This window comes from Podarcis tiliguerta, assembly GCF_965153285.1.
Source record: "Podarcis tiliguerta genome assembly, chromosome: 2".
NCBI lineage: Eukaryota > Metazoa > Chordata > Lepidosauria > Squamata > Lacertidae > Podarcis > Podarcis tiliguerta.
Genome location: NC_139535.1, coordinates 78,337,033 through 78,358,847, shown reverse-complemented (window position 1 = coordinate 78,358,847; position 21,815 = coordinate 78,337,033). Strand labels below are relative to the sequence as shown.

Here is a 21,815-nt window from a genome sequence, read left to right as displayed (position 1 = left end):
CTTCCTTTTCTTTTTCTCTCCTCTTTCACATTTTTCTTTAACCTATGATGGCCAAGATGGTAGCCATTCTGGGGATTTGGTGCTATATCCAGCATTTTGGTTGTATCCAATGTTAGAGCAAACCCATGTTGAATGGACACAACTAATTTAGTACCATTCACTTCAATAGTGAGCCAGAGTAATGTAGTGGTTAAGAGTGGTAATCTGGTGAACCGGGTTCGCGTCTCCGCTCCTCCACATGCAGCTGCTGGGTGACCTTGGGCTAGTCACACTTCTCTGAAGACTTTCAGCCTCACTAACCTTACAGAGTGTTTGTTGTGGGGGAGGAAGGGAAAGGAGAATGTTAGCCGCTTTGAGACTCTTCAGGGTAGTGATAAAGCAGGATATCAAATCCAAACTCCTCCTCCTCCTCCTCCTCCTCTTCAGTGAGTCAACTCTGAACAGAACATAGTTGGTTACAAGCTTTGTTTATTCAGATAATTTGTTGATGCTGTTCTTTTCATTGGATAATTACATTTTAATTCTTATACATTTCCTTTAAAATGTGGTGTTAAAGCATTAGAGGAACAAAGGGTAGGGAAGGGGGAACGAAATCTACTGTTGACTAAATTTGCTAACTACATTAGCTAACATTACTTATTGGTATGTATTTATATCTAGTACCTAAATGATTCTGCAAATTGATCTGAAAAGGATCTCTATTTGACAGGAAAAAGAATGCATGTTTTCAGAATACAAGGTAATCATAACTTGTTTTTGTAAGGATAATGACCTGTTTGTGGAGCACATTTGGGTTATCAGCAGAGGCATGGGATTTATTTTTGACGAAGAAGTAGGTCCATTTTTAATGATGCAGACCTCATGCTTCTAGTCACCAAATTTTCTGTAGTTTAAAAGGCTGTTTTCTGTTTCAGTAAGTATAAATTAAGGAAGACACACTGGAAGTAGGTGAGAGATTAGTCATACTTCTTTATTTAGTGTGAAATGCCAATAAAATTTCACCTTTGCAATCAGAGTTCAAAGAAGTTAAAATTAAACTTTTGTTAGCAGTATTGAAGAACTGCCTGCCTTATGTCATTGTGACCTCTAACTGTCCTTGACTGCTGCTGAATTGCTACGGTCAATTGATTCAGAAACAAGGAGGGCAATAGCCTTTTACCAGACTGTTCCCAGCAGTTATCTTCAGTGTGCTCACTGACATTTAGTGTTGGATTTTGTCTATAAAAGCTGCTGTCAAGTAGGCACTGAAGTAGGGAAGTTACAGGTATGTTAGCAGCTAGATGAAAGCATGTGAAATGAATGTTGCTATCTTAAATATATTTGAATGTAGTATGCAGGTTTGGAAAAGTGGGCAAGAAAAACGTATTGGAGCTGAAGCCTTTTAGAAGCCACACTCAGGCTTGGTTCATAAAACTCTGAGAATGAGCAAGCAGCCAGAAAGGATTTCCTAGCCACTTTGCTTCTTCCCAGTTGACCTGCGTTGACCTAAGCCAAGGTTTGGCTTAGCATGTTGTCTGAGCCAAGGCCTGTGATGAAGTTCTCTTCTCACAAACCACAAGCTGTAACAAGGTTAGACCCAGTGCTTTTTTCTGAGGGTACGCAGGGATACACATACTCCAAAACATTTTGTGAATCTTTGTACTTTTGTCCATTTACTGTATTTCTTTTTCCCAATTTGAACTACAAAATGGTGATATTCTTGAGTCAAAATGAGAGTACTCCTAAACATTTTTTTTTAGAAAAAAAGCACTGGTTAGACCAGAGAGAGAGAGAGAGAGAGAGAGAGAGAGATGGGTGAGTTTTCCACAGCTGTGTTCAGATCAGCACAGATATGTCCCTGATAAAATCAGAAAAGTCCAGTGTTTTTTCTGAGCTAGTCTAGGGCTTGGAGAAAAACGCATTCTACCAGCCCTTCCCATCCCCCAAAGCCTTCCTAGCCCATGCCCCAATATATTTCCCCCCTTTTCCTCACATGCAAATTGCACGGTGAAGAAACCCTCAAAAGAAGTACATAACTATGGTCCCTTATCATGCCATGTTGCTACCCAGAAAAGGAGAGAAATAGGGGAAAATCCTCCCTCTTTCCCACGCAAATGCTGATTGTGCTCCACTTACCTCCCTTGTGAGCTACCTGAAGGGAAGAGAGCAAATACATTGGGCCGGAATAGCTGGGATGGGGACAATGAAGGCTAGGAGGGATGAATGATGATGGGGAGGAATTGCTTTGATCTTCATTGACTAAGAATTTAGGAGGCTTTAAAAGCTTACTTCTCATTTGAGCTGGGCTTTCACAAGCCCCCAAAGTTCGCATCCAAGCCAGGCTCTGGAGAATTTTGCCGGCGTTTGTACATTTTAAAAATAGAAGCCTGGAAGGAAAAGATGCTAGGAGGAGTTAGGAGATTATTCTGCTTATCAGAAAATATACATGCCTTAACATCCCAGGCCACGTCTTTGGGGGTTGAGTACTAGCATTGAAAATGGGTCCTGGAGCTAAGCTCTTCTGAAGCCTGGCTCAAACTCAGCTTTGCATTAAGGGCTTTTGAAAGAAAGAAAAAAGTCTCAGGCATACTCTTTGAGTTTCATCCTTTTGCCTTGCCAGTTATCACTCCTCTTATACTTGTGCATTTCATTTCTCTTTGCTATGTGTGTAATGCTTGACATTTGTTTGTATCAGGGGGTTGCAACTTGAATAAAATATTGGTAAGCCCAAGACACAGCACACACACACCATTTGAATGGCAATGCCCATCAACCTGGGAGGAGGGCATCTCCCTAAGTATTTTATTGGGGGGGGGCGGAGGCACATCAGCCACTAGGAGTTGGCTGCTATGGTTTGCACTGGAATGCACCTTATTGTTTTCAGCTCAGTCATCCAATTTAATTAAAAAAGTGAACTGCTTCAATGGGAAGTGTGGGGTTGTGTTTTTCTCTGCCAATTCAAAGTTTCAGATTTTTTCCTTTCTATGAAATGCCACAATATTTGGATGTCAAATTACAACCTGGCACAGAACCTAATTACTGCATGTCAGTATTTCTTCCAGAACAAATATCTATCCATTTTTTAAAATAAAAAAAGTCCTAGTACAGTATACTAAAGCCAATGAGAATTTTACACTTCTCATTTAACAGGGAGATGAATGAATAATCTCCCTCTGACTTTAATAAGCAGTGTTCATATTTAAATTTACAACCTATTTCCCCTTCCCTTTCTTTTTCTGGGCTTCACTCCCCACTCCATTCCCCCACTCCAGTTAGACCACAATGGGTATCCTAGTTTTATGAATATATATATATATATTTCAAATTCCCCTGAACTGAGGGTTATTGGGTAGTATTGCTCTCATGTCCTCTCTGCCATTTTCCTCTTATTACCCTAATCACTGTACTAGGGAATTATTTTCTGTCATAACCTACAAGCTTCATATTTTCTACTTTTCAAACTGGTGGAACTAATAACACTTATACTATGAATATATATTTATTGGGAGAAGCCTGATGATAACTGAGGAGGAAAAATGCTCCAGGACAGGCCAACCATATAACTTGCTTAAACAGCTTTGACAATGCTGCCATAAAATTCATACCAAGCTTGTTTTTCTTCCATTTCATGCTACTTTATATATAATAACTAACCGCTGCACTTTCTCTAAACCTTTCCTAAGTGCAAACAGAAGTCAAGGTCAGCCAGGCAAAGTCGCTTGTCTGAAGCCCTGTGATAAAAAGTGGCATGATTGTTCTAGGTGACAAGCTGTCAGAGGTTATGCAGATATATGTCCTTGGAATCGAGTAGATTTACGACTCTCAAATGACAGGATATGCGCACAAAGATCACAGAGGAAAACAGGATCTAGATTTAGAGGCTAACATATGCTGTGGTTGCTAGGTAAGTAAAAGGTACCCCTGCCCGTATGGGCCAGTCTTGACAGACTCTAGGGTTGTGCGCCCATCTCACTCAAAGAGGCCAAGGGCCAGCGCTGTCCGAAGACACTTCCGGGTCACGTGGCCAGCGTGACATCGCTGCTCTGGCGAGCCAGAGCCGCACACGGAAACGCCGTTTACCTTCCCGCTAGTAAGCGGTCCCTATTTATCTACTTGCACCCGAGAGTGCTTTCGAACTGCTAGGTTGGCAGGCGCTGGGACCGAACAGCGGGAGCGCACCCCGCCACGGGGATTCGAACCGCCGACCTTTCGATCGGCAAGCCCTAGGCACTGAGGCTTTAACCCACAGCGCCACCCGCGTCCCATAGGTAAGTAAGTGCTGTCAATAACTGAATTCCTAGAATCCTTGATCTTCTCCCACCATTTGCCACCATAGAATAAATTTTCAAGGCCAAGAAGCCTTGGTTAGTAGCATGTGAGAGTGAAGAGAAGCCATTTGCAAAACGTTTTCTTCTTCAAAACAATAGCCCAATGTGTTGTGTTGATCTGGGTGGGCCATAAGTTGTGAAGGCTTGATGTGCAGAGAAAAACAGCAGTGTGACATTCCTTGTGAAAGAGTTATTTGTTGAAAACACACCATTTGCTAGGCTCAGCTGTGTGAAGCGTCATCCAAGAATGTGAACCCCAGCTCATAAAGTGGTGGCACTGATCCCATGGAACTTGCTTGCCTGCTGAGAGCATAACGTATAATTAAGTCCAGTCTCTCTGATACAGAATTATGGTGCAAAGTGCATCATTTAGAAATTGGTGAAACTCAGCAACTCTGCTCTGGAAAAGACTTCTTCATTCAGTGTGTGGACCTTGACTAAGAATATGGCTCATATAGCAAGGATTGGATCACCTGAGTGCTATTCTCTACCTGTCTGAAGGCATGCTCTGCTTGAACAGCAACAGCAAAACTACTGCGCGTAGTCCTTCTTGCAGATACCATGGACCAGAGTAGAGAAAGGGGTATCCATACATTACATTCAGTGGGTGTACATTCCCTGTACTTGTGTACACAAATAGACAAGCCGTGTATCCATACTGAAATTCACATGTAATAGTCAAGAAGGGTACGGTCAGTGTACCTGTGTACACAGATGAACAAGTGTGCACTTGTTCACACAAGTTGTACCCATGTCCAGTGTAATGTGTGAACAGCCTTTGAGAAACTCTAAAAATATATAGATCTATAGTGTATGGAAAAGTAAGAGTACAGAAAAAGAGTGATATGAGATTTTTCTGAGGGTCCTGATCTAACCAGTTGTGCTCTGTTGGCAGTGTGGTTCAAATCAGGGAGGTGTGAAATCATGCAAATTCACCTTATAATTTGGCCCCAACAAGAACTGTTGCACATTCCAAGACATGCTCAAGATGCTGCTGCAGCTTCTGCTAAGCCCCACAAAACATGCCATCCGAAAACTGAAGCTGATTCTGGTAGGGGTGGAACTTGACACCCACCCTAGATGTGAACATACAATAGAGTGTGGTTCTTCTTTTTTATCGTTTTCATGCAAACAAAAAGCGAGAGGTTGGAGCATTAATAAGTAACAGAACCACACAAAGAAAGGTGTTCACTGTGACACTGTGAGTATGAAAGCATCAGTAGATAAGAGATAAATATTGGCAGGAGTCATCATTATGAATAACCTTAAACAGAGATGGGTCAGCATCCAGAAGTTCTCCTTGCATTTACTTTGCAATTACCTAAGCTCTTCTTTGAAAAACTGAAAGAATTTGAGGAATATTTCTAAGCTAGTAAGAGGTTTCAGAAAAATAATGCTAGTCTCAGAATCCTTTTTCTATCCCAGATAGCAACTGATTGAGTCATTAGTGTCCACAGATGTGAGAAAAATATGATGCAGGGACCAAATCAGGAGGTAGACGTCAAAGGCCACCACTGACATGGATGAACCCAAGGGGTCAGCCTTTGGCCTTATCCTCCAACTGAACATCTACAGTATCTTTTTCCTATGGAGAAAATAGTCCTCAGGGGAAAAGCAAGAGAACAGTAGGAACATAGGTAGGATGGGATTCTTCATTATCAAGTAGATCGAAAGGAATTTCACCTGTGCATCCTTTGAAATAGGCCGTGTATAATGTAATGGAGTTACCTAGGCCTATTCTATTCCACAGGGCCAATTTTGAGAGGCTTTGGGGGACTTTGGCAGCCCAAATGATGTGGCTTTAGCTGTCAAAGCCCCATGATCCTGGGCTGACAAAAGTTTTGCTCAGGCCATGGAAACCATTTGTCAGCCGGGGAAACCAGCAATTTCTCTCCCACGTGAACTTCAATCCATGGAGTAGAAGAATATGGGGGATTAAATGCTCACCTTTCCTTTAAGGCAGGCTGTTATGAGTTCCTGAAGCTCTTTTCCACATCTGGCACTGGATAGCTTCAGCATCCCTTGTCTCAAAGTGCTGAACAAATTGTGACTACAATGAGTGGTCCTCCTATTTCTGTGTCATGGGAAAGGGCACAGTAGACCAAGGATGAATGGGCAACCATTTGGCTACTCTGAGCATATCAGTGTGGCTTTCTTCTGGCACCATTTCTGCTGCCTTTTCCCTAAAATGAGCATTGTGGCACAGCTCTGCTTTGCAAATAGCATATGGGCATTATTCCCAGACTGGAGGAAGATTTTACAAAGAAAATGTAATCAAATGAGATGGCGCTTTTATCATCCAAAGCAAAAACATATTGATCTGCAAAAACAAAGCACACTTTACACTGTTAGCAAGACAAGAAAAGAGACACCAGCCCAGGAGAGGCAAGAATATAAAAAAGAAAAGAAAAGAAAAATATTTTTTTCAAAAAAAGAAATGTGGGGGAATTAAAGCAGTGAGTTGAGCAGTGTATGCCTCAAAAACAAAAGAAAAACCAGCAGCAAATACAGGGTGCCAGCAACATTGCCATTTTCTGCAGGGAACCTCCTTAAGTGTCTGCCAGAAGAGGTGATTTCTGCTGAGAGCTGTCAGAATAACTAAACTGAACCATTGGGAGGGGCTGATTCCCTTATCACCAGAAAGAGCTGATTTCTTGAAAAAATGACATATGAAATTCTCAGGTGCCAGTTGGTTCTGCGATTTGTTGCTCTAGTGTCTGAATATGTAGAGAGTGCTTCCCCTTCACATTTATCTCTGGCTGACTACAACCAACTTCCATACATTTGGGATCACAGGAGGAGGGAGGGTTTTATTTGTTAGTTAGTTTGTTTGATGTTTATTTATTTAGTTTCTCCTCAGGTGCTCAGGGTGGCTACTTAGGCATTACCGAGATAGATGAAACACATCACCCAGGAAAGAGGGCACTGATTTGCATACACTAACACATACTCCCAAGATAACTCAGTTGGTGGAGCATGAGACTCTTAATATCAGGGTCATGGGTTCGAGCCCCATGTTAATCAAAAGATTCCTGAGAGCCAGTGTGGTGTAGTGTTTAAGATCGATAGACTTGTAATCTGGGGAACTGGGTTCGCATCCCTGCTCCTCCACATGCAGCTGCTGGGTGACCTTGGGCTAGTCACACTTCTTTGAAGTCTCTCAGCCCCACTCACCTCACAGAGTGTTTGTTGTGGGGAAGGAAGGGAAAGGAGAATGTTAGCCACTTTGAGACTCCTTCGGGCAGTGCTAAAGCAGAATATCAAATCCAAACTCTTCTTCTTCTTCCTGCATTGCAGGGGGTTGGACTACATGGCCCACATGGCCCCTTCCAATTCTATGATATAGTGGGGGAAGAGACATTGACCTGCTCAGCCTGCTTGTGCTCTCAGCTTTTATATTTTAATTGTATTTGAACCAGCCCTCCAAATGAAATAAAGGTGGGGAAATGAATCTAATCAGTGAGTCGGATCTTTATCTGACTCCACCCACTGAGTTTGAGAGTTGAGGGGGATATGGTAAATAGGGGGCTATTTTTGCTGTGGAAGCCATGGAAGAAGGTAGCAGTTTTTCATTGGCTCTGTTTTATGCCAAGGATGTTACCACATGTGTATGTGTGGCGGGGGAATTCCCCTGTAGATCTATTGAGCTTCTCACGCAAGCACACTAAATGGCTCTAATGCGGTAATGAGGATAAATACAGAGTCTGCTTCAGAATGAAAGTCCAGTGGGATGAGACTTGGGACTTCTGACCATGAATTACTAGCTTCTGGTCTAATTTGGCCCTGAGAGTAAAATGAGCCATTTTTTATTTTCAAAATCAAACTAGACTAGAATCTAGAAATCTATCACCAGCTCTTCAGTCTCTGTTTGACCTTCACTATGAACAAAGCCAGGCTTTTCTTTCATCTGCTGGGATTAAACCAGGCTATTAAGGGAAGAAATAATGACTGTTCCAGTTAAAGCAGAACAGCTTGGCCATTTGCAACAACAATCCAATCGTAGCACAGGTGTATTGTTGCCATATCCATTGTCCACTGGCTGCCCATCTGCTACTGGGCCCAGGTGAGAGTTTGGTGCTTGTGTGATGGATATCAATGGCTCAGAATCCAAGTACTGAGAGGAGCAGCTTCCCCAATATCAACCAGCTGGAGCATTAAGACCTGGAGACCCAAGTCGGGAGACTGCTTACAACACTAAGCTCAACCAGCAGAGAATGGTTTTGGTCAGAAGTTCAAATAGTAGAAGACAGAAGGATCACCTTGGCTACCCATTGCAGTTCCCATCACCCTCCAAATTATGGAAGGTGAACTTCTGAAATAGGGAGCCTTCTGAATTGTGGATGGTCTCCACAAATTTTAGAAGTTTGCAACAATCAGGGTTTTAAAACACATGGGGAGCCTCTATGGGGCCAGAAGTCTCCCACTTCACAAGTTGGAAGCAACAACAATGGGGGACAGACCTAGCATGTTCACTGCTGCTTCTCCCCATGTGTTTACTCAACACATTGCAGATTGCTGTAGAGAGTCCCCATCTTTCATGGCAGAAACAGTTTTGCAGCACCTTAAGGACTAACAAATTTATTATGGTAGTAGCGTCTTGCATCAAAGTCCAATCATCAGAATGGCACAAAAGTGCTTTCATGTGAAAATACTAGTCTGTAGAATATTGATGACTATGACTGCTACTCTCCCTAGCAGCAGTCATAGACTTCGGCTTTGGAGACTTCTGCTCAAAAACAATGATAGCATAATGCCCTGAAGAAAAAACAATCTCTCTAACCAAATAGAAGGCTTCAAATTTCTCTATAATTAATGACTATTCCCCTTAATTTTGGTACCATGGCCTTGGTTATTTTTAATGCCTCCTGCATGGAGGCATTTTGTGCAATTTATAGCACAATTCTGTGCATGTCAACTCAGAAGTACGCCCCACTATATTCAGTGGGACTTATTCCCAGGAAAATGGATATAGGCTTGCAGACTTTCAAAGGGTGCAACACTATTCTTTATACTTGACACTACTTTTGCCAAAGGAATGACGATGACAAATGATGCACTTTAAAGATCAATTACTCTAGATTGGGCCAATAGTTGTTTTGCCATCAAAATATAAATCAAACTCATGGTGAGTAATGCAGCCTCAATGTTCGTCCAGATAGTGCCATGATCTTTGAGAAATTGGTAGCACCGACTCTAGTTGAAAGAGACCAGTGAAAATATTTGACAGGTGGCAACTGAGTCTAAGGTCATAAAATATGTGGCACCCTGAGCATGAGATGAGCCAGCTGCTCCACACTCAACTTTCCCTTCTAGTACATCTGTTCTTCTCTTGTGGCCAATGTCTAGGCATTGTGGAGGAAGGCAGTTGGGGTGTGTAGATCTTGCAAGAGAGGGCTCACCCACAGGGTCTTTGACCAAATAGAATGTAAGTATTTATCAGGTGCATTTTCATAATTATGGCCTTGGTAATTATTCTCCCAACAACAAAAACATTGCATGACCATGATGTAGTTGTCCCTTATTTGTTCTTTCAACACAGTATTTGCTTCTTTTGTGGAATTAGGTGTGTTTGTGTGTGTGTAAGAGAAAAGTCAATGCTTACTGAGCCAGCAAGAGAGATCCATACATGGAATGAGATGAACTTTCATGATTTGCATATCCCTTGATGGTTGAAGAGGTACTTGTGAAAACTCATTCTGCGTGCATGATTTGCAGGAACGGCAGAAGTTTTGTTCCACCCAAAATACTACCAAACACTATGTCATATAGATGCAAAACTAAACAACACACACAACATGACAGGCTTTTTTTAGAAATTCTTTTTAAATTTTTTTAAAATACGATTCAACATATTATATCAAAACATGTGGTTCTGTAGACCAACTTATCATATAAACAAAACATATTATTTGAAATTAGAGTCCAGCAGATTGACCAGGAGATACAATCTATTTAGTTCTTATGTTAGCAATATCCATGAGGTGGAATTCTTATATCAATCTTGTAATGTTCCACGTGAAGATGCTTTTAAGAATTCTGGCGTTCCTTGTATGCAGGTTACAGACGAAAGACTTAGAAGTTTAGTTTTGTTCCACCCAGCATCAAGTACTATGCATGTCCACCCTCTGAATGACACTGCTGATTGGGAATGGGGAACAAACAGGGAGAGGGATTGATGCAAAGTCCACCAAGGTATTGGGTGCTGCTGTGTATGCATCCTGAATACTTGAACATCCCATGTGGCCATTGGACTTCCTATGAAGCCTAAGCATCTTGGATGTGTGGGATTTGCCAAACGTGTACAGGAGCATCTGAAGTAGGGTGGCCACTTACACATCAACAAAAAGGACAAAAGACACATTTGCATGTGGTGATTTTTATGTACTAGAGGTGCAAATTTAGAAATAATTTCTATAATTTACATATAGCCACAATACATCTCATTAGCTCAGCCTGGGTGCTTGATCAGTCTGCTAATGTTCATTGTCAGCTTTAAAGCCCCTGTTCTCCTTTCCGATGAATCTTTTTCTTCAAATTGGACTTAGACTAGGTAGCCCATCAAACAGAAGACTCATTTGAACAGAGGACTAACAGCCCTTCAAATCAGAAGCCTGGCATCTGTGATATACAGCATGTGGCCATCCTAAAGAGACACCCTTCTTGGCTGGTCCATGTGCAGCAAGGAAGAGGGAGAAGACTTTGTTTGATCTCAGAGGGGTAGAATGCTCAAGGAGATATTTAGGGACCCGTTTCCGGATGTGCAGATTTTACACATAATACGAAAAAGGGGGGAATATAAAAGACCCTCAGATGTGAAGGAAAGATCCAAATGAATCTGGAATCTTGAAAATCTCCAGAGTTGACACAAATCAGTAGTGCTGAGAAGGCTTAAGCATGAATTTGGCAGAGAATGAATTTGCATCACCCAAGTGGTTTGCAGCATTCTTTCCACAGATATTTATTACACCTTCACTCTACCCTGTTGGCATTCCAATGTGTTAAAAACAAACAAACAAACAAACAAACAAACAAACTACTAAACTTCACCAAAGTATGATATAGCACTCCTCTTACAAATCATTCATGTCATTTATATTTTGAGTTCAATAATATAATAGGCTTGATTTGCTCCTTTTTAATGCTGCAAATCAACATTCTTGATGAATATTTATTTATTCTCTTCACAAACTTTAATAAATCCTGTGATTAATCCATTAGTTTGAGCTGGCCTTTGCCTCACTTTCACACCTCACTAGGCATATTTTCATTTTTCATTTTTCTTTCTCTTGTCTCTTCTGATGTGCCACAAACACACTATGTGACATTCATACTGAGCAGGGGTCTAAATAATATGGACCAACTGGGCAATTCGCTCTTCAGTATATTTTAGAAATTAAATAATGCACAAGTGCACATATTTGTGTGCATCTATGTCTTTTGCAGTGATCCTAAGTTTCTTTGCCATGCATTTACAGTTTTGCTAGGCATTTGTAAAATATAGTTTTCTCAAGATCAAAGGGAACAGAAAGGAATAAAAACTTCCAGAAAAAAGATGTATGATTACAAACTGCCCTTTACTATACTTTCAGATCACCTCATCAAGAAAAAACAGAATCACTTGTGTAGTCCCTGAGTACCTATATGCGTCTAACTTCCTCTGATTAATCATAATCAGGATTATTGATTTCAAAGGAAAAGGAGGAGGGGGGAAATCACAAGATCCAGTAGCATGTTACCGGTCAACATGTGAGGCCTACAGCAAAATGTTTCATACCAAACTGTGCCCATGTGCATATGTTGTTAAAGTGAATGATATCTCTAGACCTAAGATGCACACAAAGAAACATACAGTCAAGTAAGCATGCATATGATTGGCTGGGTCCATGAACAGGCTCTCATCTTCTTCTCTTTCTCCTTATTTTAACATTTATTTGCCACCTGTGCATGGGCATGGAAATCAGGGGACTCTGGGGCACCCAACCTAGTTATTAACTTAGGGTCACAATATTTATTTTTTTATTTGTGTTAGGACAGGCTTCCTCAGACTCGGCCCTCCAGATGTTTTGAGACTACAGTTCCCATCATCCCTGACCACTGGTCTTGCTAGCTAGGGATCATGGGAGTTGTAGGCCAAAAACATCTGGAGGGCTGAGTTTGAGGAAGCCTGTGTTAGGATAACAAAAAGCAGCAGACCTTTATTTCATTTTTAGGAAATCAACTTTCAATTTCTTGTTATTTTATTCAAAAAAATTACACACACAGAAACACCATTGCTACAGTAGACTTCAGGATACCTCATATTGGCTGGTGTTGTTGCTGCTGCTGTTGCTGTTGCTGTGTGTTTGTTTCATTTACTCTTGGCCTGGGTGCTTAACGCTGTGACAATCCGCAATTCAATGTAATGCGTTGGGTGTGCCATATCATCTGTCAAGACTTATCTTCTCAAGCCACATTTCTACCCATGCCTGTCCAGGACAAGTGCCTTCTTCCTGGGACAAGGGAGGCAGCCTGGCTGCCCATGGTACTCCTGCAGCTCACATCCATGTGGCCTGTGCATGCAGGGCAGCCAAGTGATGCTCTGTTGAGATGCCCTGTTGAGATGCCACCATTCTGTTTCCCTCTGGTGTGTTCTCCACAGCAACATTGTGGGGCTGAGAGAAGAGGTTCCCAGAAGAGAACGATCCATGGTCAATGGGAATCCAGCATTGTCAGTGCAAAACAGAAAAACTGCTTTCATCACTTCCCCCTGACATGCTCTGTATCTCACTATTGCCTCTACCAAGGCTGAATGGAAGATAACCACAGCCCTGCCCCACGGGCCCAGATCTTGATCCTGCAACAAACTGAGGTACCCACTTCAGGTATTGAAACTGGGGGAGTTTCACTTTGGGAAGCAGAGTGAGGTATCCATTTCAGGTGTCCATTATAGGGGAGGCATTCTTGCTGAACTTGGGAGAGGTTTTTATAATATTATGAATTCCAGCTGACCTTGATATTCCCCCGAATCTGCTGATACTATCCTTTGTTCATGGGCGGTGCTATTTTGGTTACATCAGCAATTCTCTCCCTGCAGATTGAAAACAGGAGTGATTATTTTCACTGCAAAAATCTGGTTGACAATCGCATACAAATACCACAAGCACAGTCTCTGGGATTGTTTTTATTGCTTTTCCACTTGTTAGTTGCTGGGCTCCTTTAGGAAGACGTTGTTGTTGTTTAGTCGTTTAGTCGTGTCCGACTCTTTGCGTGGGGTATTAATTAATTACTCAGGCTAGAGCCCAGAGTCACAGTAGCCTAGAAAGCTGATGGGTATTCTAGAGTGCCTGGTGTTAGTACAAGCTTCTTCAAGCAACTTTTCCAGGAATGGAAGATTGGGAAGAGAGCAATTGGTAACTAGCTGCTACAGTTTTAAGGCAATCCAGCAACCTGACTTTCCTGAATGAGGAATTAATAACTGAGCAAGCATCCAATTTCTCCTGATCTGCCTACACTATGAGCATGCAACTGTTTCATCCTTCTCCTTACATAACATAACATAAAAATGTATTGATGTTATAGTTTATTAACTTTGTGGGTCGTGCTATGTAAAACAGCTTTTTGGTTGCTTTTAGGCTTTTGAAGGACTTTACAGTTTAGTTCTTCCTTATAATGAGGAATAACATTTATCTTTTAATCATGCTCTGTATGTTAAAAAGAAACGAAAAAACCCTTTAAACCGGCTCCTTACACAGTGTTTGTTTGCAGGCTTCACACCCACATCTATGAAACAATGACAGCCGTTTGAAGAAAAAAGCAGCGTACTTTTTCATCTTGTGTAGGAGTCTTCCACAGGTAATTGGAGAATTTCCAAATGTTTCTGTATTGTGACTTTGCAGCAGATCCACCGCTTATTTGTGGGTGCTATACTTCAGAGTCCCTAATCAACAGTTGTTAGGGTGGCCACTTGCACGCTGTCAAAAAAAAAGAGAACAAAAGAGGGCACAGAATGACAGCTCGTATGTGCTGATTTATCCAGATGGATGCAAATTTACAAATAACCGCTATAATTTAAAAAGAGAAGAAATACAATGCATTTCACCATACTGGCAGAGGCTGTAGCCTGGTGACCTGCGAGCCAGTTCAGTCTGGGGTCCAGGTGCTGTTAACAGGAAACTTTAAGGCCCTGTTCTCCCTCTGTATGGCTCTTACCTTTAACAGACGTGCCAATGGGGTGGCACAGGCAAGGCAGAGTAGCGTGTCTCTTTTCCTGTTGGCGAGTGTCACTGCTGTTTACAGAGAGGGGAAGGTGGAAGGTGCAGTGAGCTGGGTGGGACAAAGGAGCAGCACATTGTCTCTTTCGTGCCAGCACCACACTGAACTCTGCACTCTTCACCCCTCCCTCATCTGTTTCCACATAGGAGTTGCAGAGGAAAGGGGGAAATTGGCAAAAGTCGTTCTCTCATCCTGCTGCATTCACAAAACCCTTCACTGGATCAAAGAGTGGTGGAAGGACAGTGCTGGATATAGTCCAATATTACTCTGATCTTTTCTCCTTTGCCGCTGTCAGGGATAACAAGTGACACCAGAACCTTACAACAAAATAACAAGTCTCTGTATTCCTGTTCCTCATCTAAACTGGTGATTCCATCCAGAACATATGGTCCAGTGATTTTGTAGAGGTAAGGATATTTTGCTTGTTAAAATGAACGTAGGCCTCATATTGCTCATATTGGACTTTTATTCTATAACCAGCAAAATGATTGTTGTTCAGATAGGCTGCAGTTACTTTCTGTTATGAAAGTCAATGGAAATCTGCTGTCCTGGTGCTAAGTGTTGAGGGACAACTTTAAGGCTCCTGCTAGTTGGACCAGGCAGCCTGTCAAGTAGACTTTCAAATAGAGGACTGTCTTCATGTACTTTGGCCTTAGGTTCCCTGAATCAAGCCCCAACAAGGAAGTGAAATAGGGAAGGAACAATCTCTATGGAGCAGGTTCTTTGCAGAAATGAGTGGAGGAGACAAGGCATCTGTTCTCCTCACAGAGCTGAAGTTCTCAGCGTGGTTTAACAATAAGTCCCTCTTCCCAGGGAACTCTGGAAATTGTAGGTCTGTGGGGATAATGGGGGTCTTTTAACAACTTGCAGAACCCTTAACAAACTGCTGCTCCCATGATTCTTTGCAGGAAGCCATGACTGTTTAAAGTGGTATAATACTGCTTCAAGTGTATAGTGCAGATACGTACATTCGTACGTATGATGCTTTGCAACTTGAAAATTCTTTTAAGTCATAAGAAATGTGTGATAATTTTCCAAGTGTGGTCTCTAATCTTTTGGTTTTTGTTTTAGCCTGGTACTATCACAATCTGAAGCCTTGTTCATATAGCACTATCTTACTTTTACTAGGGTGATGATTATGTGAGGGATACAATTCTATGAGTCTATGACTGCTTCCTGAGTTAAGTATTGTTTCCTGTTCACCTGCTCAGCAAAGTTCCTACCTAGCTTCCTGCTTGTGCGGAATCCCTTTTCCAAATGCTTATCCAGACATAAGCATGTGACAATAAAAACCTGTTCCCTTGGTAACTGTGTCAGTTTTGCTCTACCCGCGACACCTTTTAATTGCCTAACTGGCATGGGTGCTATCGTTTTCTCCTTAACTCTATAAATAGAGAGGGTCTTTAAAATTGCTTAAAATGGTAGGCTGCTCAGAAAATGTTGTAGTAATGTCGGAAACATTTCTCCAATGTAATTTTTCTGCCACTCAGTCCTCCTGTGGACATAGTCAGGAGCAGCTTAATTCATTGCCGCCACCAATATTTATAAATAGACCAATGCAGCAAGTGCCATCATTATCTAGCAGGTGCACTGCAATTCAGGGAATGTTTAAAAATACTCAAGAGGCACTTTAAAGAGAGACTCTGTGTACATTTCCATTCAGGAGCCATTTTAAACTTCTGGGGTGCAACCATGCAAATTATAATGGAAAAGCGGGAGAAACTTGGAGGGGCGGGTGTGAGATGATGGTAGATTGATGAAGATAAAGGTGGAAGGGTGGCAATGTGAACAGAGAGGATGGGGAAATGTGTACAGAGAAGCCAGGAAGGTGATCTCCATACCAAACTCCTGAAGCTTATATGATTAACAAATTAATTCACTCCCTAAAGGTAAAGGTAAAGGGACCCCTGACCATTAGGTTCAGTTGTGGCCGACTCTGGGGTTGCAGCGCTCATCTCACTTTATTGGCCGAGGGAGCTGGTGTACAGCTTCCGGGTCATGTGGCCAGCATGGTTAAGCCACTTCTGGTAAACCAGAGCAACGCACAGAAATGCCGTTTACCTTCCTGCCAGAGTGGTACTTATTTATCTACTTGCACTTTGACGTGCTTTTGAACTGCTAGGTTGGCAGGAGCAGGGACCGAGCAACGGGAGCTCACCCTGTCACAGGGATTCGAACCGCGACCTTCTGATCGGCAAGTCCTAGGGTCTGTGGTTTAACCCACAGTGCCACCTGCATCCCTAATTCACTCCCTACATAGCCCTAATCCCACCAGTTTACAGGCAACCCCCATTTATGCACATTCTATTTACACATGACTGGGTACATGCATGGTGCCCGGTACCTGGAAATGTTACCTGGAAATGAGAGCACCTGGTCAGCCAAGCCCCAAAGGAAAGCACAGCTTCCTCAGTTGAGGTGTGGGAAAGCTTCTTTCCACAGGCATCTCCCCAATTTATGTCATTTCACTGAAGCATGTGGGGGTCCATAACGTAACCCCCATGTAAATGGGGAGTTGCCTGAGAAGTGTAGGTGGGTTCAGGCATGACCCAAGACTGAGATTCAGCTCAGAAAGGATTAATTGGAACATCAGGAACAAGAAGAACAAGAATGACAAACAGGGGCACTTGGCCCAGTTTATATACCTTAAGCTGGCCCGGGCAAAACACACACACTGTCTGCAATAGGTCGCCTTAATGCTGCAATTAGCGAATCACAACACTGGCCCTATCTCAGCAGGGATTGGCAGCCTGCCAGCTACTAACAATGTCGTTAGAGGGTCATAACAGCTCGTATAGTGTAAGCAACCAACAAGCTAATATACTCAAACTTCAGTAACTTTTCCGTTATTTCCTAAAATTTATAAACTCCATGATTGTAAAAGGCCTCAAAGCAGTATCTGTGTAAATGAACACCATACATGTAACATGAGTACTGCACAGAATATAAATAAAAAATATTATATTTTATTTCTTCACTGATTTTACTCACAGGACTTGCATATGTGTTATATGTGTAACTTATAACAGTTATAAGAACTGGCAAAAGAGCTTCTTCTGTAATGGTGAAATTAAAAAATTCCACTTTGAGGATATGTTTTAAATCTATTTGTAGACTAAAGCTCACACATCTTTCCATGGGTAATATCCCTTGGTTCTCACTTTGCACATTGCAGTGGAAGTCCAAGTCATCCACATATCCTGGTATGTGTAGCTTTACAGCAGTAACAAAATATGAACTCTATGGATGTTTAGAGGTCAGTATATAGCACTAGTGGTTCTACTTAGTATCTTTGTTCTGCAGCCTAGTGAATCCAATAGGAAATATTTAAAGAAAACCTGGGAAGTTGCCCATTCATGAGCAGTTCTACCTTTGTCTGTTGGGACTCTTTGGTTGCAATCCTATGCACACTTAAAGTAACTTCTAGGAGCATAGGATTGCACTGTTTTGAGGCGCTCAATCTGCAGATGCTCTATTTGCCAAGTGATAATGTACAACTGCACAAATATAAGGGGGAAAGGTATATACTGTAGATAAAGGTTCACATTTGTTTTTCTTTAACAAGGCAGCTGAACTGCAAAATGTTGAAAGGATCACTGGCTTTTGCCCCTTGGGAAGAGGAGGTGTTCAATTACAATCCACTGTTTTCTAAATGGGCATTACTCTGACCCTTTCCTACCATGGATCAGCAAATTTAACAATTAACTCTAGCATGGCAGCATTCCAATTGGGTTAAATACAAAGGTCACCGCACTGTGGGTTAAAGGTAAATGAAGTTATAATTGGCTCTAATTGGTGCTCCCATAAGCTTCACTTGATAAAATAGAAAATGGCCTTCTGAAACCAGAGAAAACTGACACAAGATCTTTCTTGCAGCCAAAACTGTAGTCAAGAAGAAAAGTATAAGAGAAACACATAAACACACATAGTTATACAGTGGTACCTCAGGTTAAGTTCTTAATTCATTCCGGAGGTCCGTTTTTAACCTGAAACTGTTCTTAACCTGAAGCAGCACTTTAGCTAATGGGGCCTCCCACTGCTGGTGCGCTGCCGGAGCCCAATTTCTGTTCTTATCCTGAAGCAAAGTTCTTAACCTGAAGCACTATTTCTGGGTTAGCGGAATGTGTAACCTGAAGCGTATGTAACCTGAAGCGTATGTAACCCGAGATACCACTGTACCAAATTTTACAAACAAACAAAAAATGATTAACACAAATAGTATATGGTAGAAATATCAACTTGGTATTATACTCTTTGGAAATAGATTAGAACTTGAATTGCAAATGGACTCCTTGAGTCCAACTTTTTGCATGTTTCTACAACTCTTCCAGCATCTTCATGTCATGCTTGCAGATATCTTTATAACACAGAGTTAGTGCGCCAACAGGCCTGGTACCTGAAGCCAGCTCCCTGTAAATCGCATCCTCTGGGACCCTGCCATCTTCCATTTTGTGTATATGAAGAAGCCAGCATAGATGTCACTGAGACAAAGTGTGAACAGGCTGGGGATGTGGGCTTGGAAAAGTACATCTTTCTTTGAGACTCTGTCCAGCCATGTGGTGCCCAAAATCTTCCTGAGACAGCGCATATGGAAGGCATCGAGGCAGCGCTCCTGATGGTTGTAAGTTGTCCATGACTCACATAAAGGAGCATGTTCAACACACAAGCCTGGGGGACCTTCATCTTAGTATTGCCATTGCCATAGCTCAACATCAGAGAGGTTGCTGGTTATGGTGTCCATGTGCATTCACACTGAGATTTGTGTGTATCTATATGAAGGCAAACGGCATCCCAGATGGCAAGACTGATGAGTGAATCATTATTGTATGTCTTTCAACTATGGTGTGAAGATGGGAGAAATGCTAGCTCACCCCATGAGGGAAAAATCTTCTGTATTTCCATCCTGTTTTAGCGTTGTTGCTGTTTTGAAAATAATATTCATTTGTGCTATAAATTTTTATATTCTGAATTCTTCTCCCCACCCACTACAAGAACAATGCAACGGGATAAAAAAAAAATACCTGTACTTACAAAAAACAAACAAGTTTTAGTCCTTACATTAGGAGTGGGGAAACTTTTGCAACCTGAGAGCCACATTCTCTTCCAGGTAACCTTCCAGGCATCACATGACAGTGGCGGGCAAGACCAAAGGCCAAAGTAGGCTCCTCAGATACCCTCCTGATAAGTGTAGAAAGTCTCCATTAGATTATTTAAAGACACACACAAAGAGGGCCGATCAAATGGGGTGAACTTAGATAAGCCTTCAGTGGGAAGATAAAATTAGGAAATGGCATATTTGTTGGTTAAAATCCACAGATTACTTGCAGCCCAGAAAGGGCTGGCAGTCTGTACTGTTGAAACACTATATTTCTGAAAATGACTGAGTGGAAATTGAAACTCTTTTCTGCCAGATATCAAGCTTTGTGTTGAGCTAGTGTACTGCAGTCCTCCTGAATCGATGAACTTGTATTGGCCTGCAATTATGGAAAGAACAATGTATCTGTAGCTATTGTCTTAGCAATAGTTTGGCAATTGTAAAGTTAGTAAAGGCACAATTGCAAACAATTCCAAGGAGAAAGAAAAATAGGAAAGCCAGTATGACTGCACAACAGGCGTAACAAGGAACTACAAACACACACACACACATTTAAGAAAAGGAAGGAAGGAGAATTTGCCAAAGTCCAATATAGAGGAGCAGCGCAGACTTCTGGGACCGTGTCAGGAAAGCTGAAGCTCAGGATGATGCTAAGAGCAACAAAAACATCTTTTTCAGATATGTTCAGAAGAAGAGGAAGGAAATGATAGGCTCACTGTTCAGTAATTAAAGTAAAATTTTAATGTATGACAAAGAAAGGCAGAACTGCTTAATTCCTGTTTTTGCCCCTTCTCCTGAAAGGGGAACTGTGGTCAAATCCACACTACACAGTTAAAGCAGTTTCTTTGAGGGAAGCCGTGGTATAATAGCGCTTTAAATGCCTGGTGTGGATGTGGCCTGTGTCCCAGCTTGCATATGTCATGTGACTGGTGGTGAGGGGCTGGGATTGGCATTCAGACTGGTAAGGAATTGGTCAGGAAATAGCTAACTATCTGAAAAGTCTTTGGGGCCAAAATGAATTCCATGGTACTAAAATAATTTGCTGATGTGCTCTCAGAATCTCCTGGAGAATGAATGAGATGTCAGAGGATGGAGACTTGGCATTTCAGTATCGGTTTGTGCACAGGTTTTCTATCCCCTCAAACTGAGTGTTCAAAGACTGGATCTGCTCTTCTGTTGGTGCATTGGATGAGAATTTGTAGATGGGATCAAGCAAATGTTAAGCTCTTTCAAGTTCTGTCCATTTCAGTAGGGCCATATTGTATATCCCATTGGATTCAGCTGGGTTTACTTCTCAGTACGTAGGCATGTGAATGGACTGCACATCTTTTGAAATAATTGGCTGAGAAGATCTGTGTTGCAATATTCTGTAATCATGTCCCATGAAAGGATCCAAGGGTCACCTGTCTAACCCCCTGCAATGCAGGAATCTGAACTAAAGCATCCATGACAGATGGCCTTCCAACCTCATACCAGAGATCACTGTGAATGCCCTATAACTCTTACTGCCATGACTACGCTTTCTTGAAGGATACACTGCACCCTTTTTTTGTATTCATTTACTCCAAAAGCCTGTCCTCCACTGATTTAAAAGCCAAGAAGGTGTTCTTTGGGTTAAATGTCTGTTAGGAAAGAAAACATACTACATTATTATCATATCAGTATCGACTGCCTCAGCTTTAGAGTGCGAAATTACAGGTTGTGCAAGGGCATTCACAGGTGCAGTAAAGACAAGTTGTGTTGTCTTCGGAGATCTAATTGCTAAAGAGGGGCTGAACTCCCAAGAATGGCAACTCTAGCAACTTACATTTACATTTTCTTTTTAATCAAGCACTTTCCAAAAGGAAAGGAAAGAAATTGGGTGCAAAACAAGGATACTGATTTGCCAAACACAAGGTCACTTCCACATACAGTATCTGAAAGGTGGTATAGTGTGAGTTGTGAGGCAACGTGGGAAGTCCCCACATCCTCAGACACCTGCCTGCTCAAAACACATGGAATAGAGTTCTATGCATGTTTCAATGCACATGCATAGAGTTCTTCCACATCAGGAAGGAATTTGATTGGGCCAGGATCCCTCCTCATCTATGTTCTATGCACACACAGGCTGCCAGTACAACCCATTTATCCCTTCTTTCATTGCACGGATGGGATTAGGTGAA

General features: G+C 41.9%; 1 long non-coding RNA gene across 2 annotated transcripts in view; it reads left to right on the top strand.

Annotated features, from left to right (window-relative positions):
- The first annotated feature begins 14,727 nt into the window (after positions 1–14,727).
- LOC310673089 overlaps positions 14,728–21,815 on the top strand; it is a 63,590-nt gene continuing 56,502 nt past the window's right edge. For both annotated transcript variants that reach the window (XR_014508834.1, XR_014508835.1), the window contains exon 1: positions 14,728–14,965. This is a non-coding gene — a long non-coding RNA (uncharacterized lncRNA). The remainder of the gene's footprint in view (positions 14,966–21,815) is intronic.